Source organism: Echinops telfairi, unplaced genomic scaffold (assembly GCF_000313985.2).
Source record: "Echinops telfairi isolate 266 unplaced genomic scaffold, ASM31398v2 ScPeMD7_7475;HRSCAF=8513, whole genome shotgun sequence".
NCBI classification, from domain to species: domain Eukaryota; kingdom Metazoa; phylum Chordata; class Mammalia; order Afrosoricida; family Tenrecidae; genus Echinops; species Echinops telfairi.
The window spans coordinates 15,020,513-15,024,191 of record NW_022111379.1 but is presented as its reverse complement, the minus strand read 5'-3'; positions in this window follow the sequence as shown (position 1 = coordinate 15,024,191).

Genomic DNA, 3,679 nt, shown 5'->3' with positions numbered 1-3,679 from the left:
AGAGAGAGAGAGAGAGACGACGGGGCTTAGCACAGGTCACTGGGCAGGTGAGAGTGTGAAGCCTCTGGTAGCCAACAACAGATAGAACACACGGGACAGCTTGGAGAGGGGGGCACGTGTGATCAGAGCACACAGGAGCAAACTCAGAGAGAGAGAGAGAGAGAGAGAGAGAGAAACACATCCTGGCCCACCAAGTCCCAAAGACAACATTTCTGCTCAGAGCAGCTACTAAGGTATAGACAGGGCCGTAGGCCCGTGCCTACCATGAGACACGGCGTCCCCTCACTGACCCACAGCCATGCAGGGGACAGCTCTGGAGACGCAGTGCGGGAATTGTGCCCCATCTGACCCTGAACGTCACTACCAAAGCAAAACACCAAGGGAGTGCAACAGAGTAGCAAGGGGAGCAAAAGAATAACGTGCCCAAGGAATCCCAAAAACAGACTTCAGACTCCGAGGGCAGGGCTTGGCACCTCATTAGACCTGATCGGAAAACATATGTAAGGGTCAGCAGACAGACCTGTAACTATTTATAGGCCTTCCTTCTTTCTTTTCATGTCGATCTATATAAGATAAACAATCCTGAGGAGAAAACAATGGGACCTATGCTTCTGGGAAAAGAGATGCGAGGGGGAGATGGGAGAAAGGGAGGGGGGAGCCAACAAACCCAGGGACAAGAGAACAACAAGAGATCTAAAATTGATGGCAGGGAGGGTGTTGAATGCCTGGTGGGGGGTGACCAAATACAACGCAGCCGAGAGGAATTTCTGAGAGCCGAATGAAGGTTGGACATGATAGTGGGACAGGAGGAAAGTAACAAGAAAGAACTAGGAGGGAAAAGATATTTATAGAGGTCTAAATAGAAGCATGTACATATAAATATATTAATATATAATGATAGGGATATAGGTCTATGTACATATATTTATATGTTAAGTATTAAGGTAACAGATGGACATTGGGCCTCCACTGAAGCCCTCCCTCATGCAAGAACACTTTGTTCTAATCACCTGGCATTCTGTGATGCTCCCCTTCCCGACACATCACTGAATTCATAAGCAAATGTGGTGAAGAAAGCTGAGGGTGCCTGGCTATTAGAAGATATAACATCTGGGATCTTAAAGGCCTGAAGTTAAACAAGGGTCATCTAGCAGGGATGCAACAAAGTCCACTTGGAGGAAGCAAACCAGCCTGTGTGATCACAAGAGGCGTCGATGGGATCAGGTATCAGGCATCAGAAGACCCAGAACAGACAATCATGGAACAGACATCGATGAGAATGAGGGGGTTCAGAGTGGAGAACCAAAGCTCATCTGTAGACAATTGGACATCCCCTCACAGACGGGTCACAAGGAAGGGACAAGCCAGCCAGGATGCAGTATAGCACCGGTGAAAGACACAACATTTCTGTCGTTCTTTAATGCTTTCTCCCAACTACTATCATAACCCCAGTTCTACAAATCTGGCTAGAGTGGAACATGCATACTGGTAAAGATAAGAGCTCTCCACAGGCAGAATCTAGGACAGATTAACACCACCCCCACCCACACACCACGGAACAATTATAGGAGCAGTGATACTATGAGGGTAGGGGGAAAGCGGGGTTGGAGAAGGGGAGAAATGGGGAACTGATCGAAATGATCAACACATAACAACTCCCACCCTCACCCCGAGGGGAACAAACACCAGAAATGTGGGTGAAGGGAGACAGCGGATGGTGTAAGATAGTAATATAATAATAATTTATAATTTATCAAGGGTTCACCAGGGTGGGAGGATGGGGAAGGAAGGGGAAAAAAGGAGCTGATACCAAGGCCTCAAGTGGAAAGAAAATGTTTTGAAAATGATGATGGCAATATATGTACAAATGTGCTCGATACAATGGATGTATGGATTGTTATAAAAGTTGTAAGAGCCTCCAATAAAATGATTTTTTTTTAAATAGTTACATTCTGGGAAACCCACAAGGGCAGTTCTACCCTGTCCTACAAGGTCATATGGACTTGATAGCAGGGAGCTGTTTCTTTTTTAACCCTCTATTGCCCAGATGCCAGTCCCACCTTCCACCCCATTGTGACTCCCCCAAATGTCTCCAGACATTGCCAAGTAGCCCCTGGGAGGCAAAATCCCCCGAGTTGAGAAAGACTGATTAATATATCATTTTGCCTCTCTCCAAGGGAGTGAATTCTCCCTTCTTGAACGCGCTGCTTTATATCCACGAGTTCACCAGTTCCAGCTCATCAAAGATCTAGTTTTAGTCAGTGTGATTAACTCCACAGCCAAGAACATCTAAACAATGATTAAAATTTATTATACCACTCTGCATCTGATAACTGAGACATGTTAGGTGAGGAGGTTCTTGCTACAGTATAATTAGGTTATGCAAATTATCTGTAAGGATTCTAAAATGTGGAATACAATTGAAAAGGAGAAGAATCCCATCATGACATCCTGACTTACTGGTTAGCTCTTTCTTTAGGGAGGAGATTTTGCTCCCAATCATACGTCGGCTTCAGTTGAGTTTACCTCGCTTTCAGGCAACGGAGGGCAGAACCCAGCAGTGGTTGAGAGATTGAAAGCCACTCCACGGAGAATCCCCTGACCAGAGTGGTGAGGACTGAGTCTGGAACAGAAATAGCTGCTTCATCATCAAAGCTGCCTGCCCAAGAGAAGGCTTTCATGAGAACTCAGCTCATTGTGTGAAAACTCAGATGACTGAACTATAATTAGCTCGATTAGTCAACGTTTTAATTCATAGGATTCTGGCTTTGATGTGCTCCTTTCTCACAGAATCAAAGCTAATAATTCTGGAATTATAATTGGGAGCTGAGTGCCAGCTTGAAGCATAGGGCGCTCCCTCACCTCCTTGGCAAGCCTTGCTTCCAAAACAGCCACTTCCAGGCTACAAATGCTTGTGAATCTGGTCCAGGCACCTGGACTTTGCTCTTTATGTTCCTTGCTTCAGTGGACATTTCCTGGGCAGCTCCATCTGTGAGTCAAGTTCTCCTGTAGTTAGGTCCTAAATTTGCCATCCGTGACATCAAACCATGATGCTAATGTTCCCCGAAGCTTAAGCCATAGTAGGCGCTCAACTGAATATAGTTTAACCAAACTTACTGCCATCAAGTTGATTCAGTTCATAGTGTTGCTATATAAGGGCTCCGTGACTGTAAATCTTTACAAGACTGGATAGCCTCGTCTTTCTCCTCAAGAGTAATTGGTGAGTTTGAGCCACTGATTTGAGCCCAATGCTCACCTGACAATGCCACCAAGGTTTGATAAATATATTTTGGATGCTGCTAAACGAATTGTGCTGCAGATCAACAGTCAGTTGCCTAGCCAATGACCATCTTCCTTGTTTCAGGAATATAGGCTGATTGAACCAAACCAATTATAGTACAGTACTTCTGTTTCTCTTAGTTAAATAGAACCATGTGTGTTAATGAGATACGATGGGAAGTCTACAGAGGAGATTCCCAGAAAGGTTTCCTTGCTTTAAAAGGCATACATTGGAAGAAACATCATCTTCTACTATTGGATACTCCACATTTCCATTTTCCACCTCAAAGTGTGGCCATGCCACTGGAGATCCCCTTGCAGAGGGGTCTCGGGGAGGAGATGAGCCAGTCAGGGTGCGATGTAACAACGATGAGAAATACAACTTTCCTCTAGTTCCTAA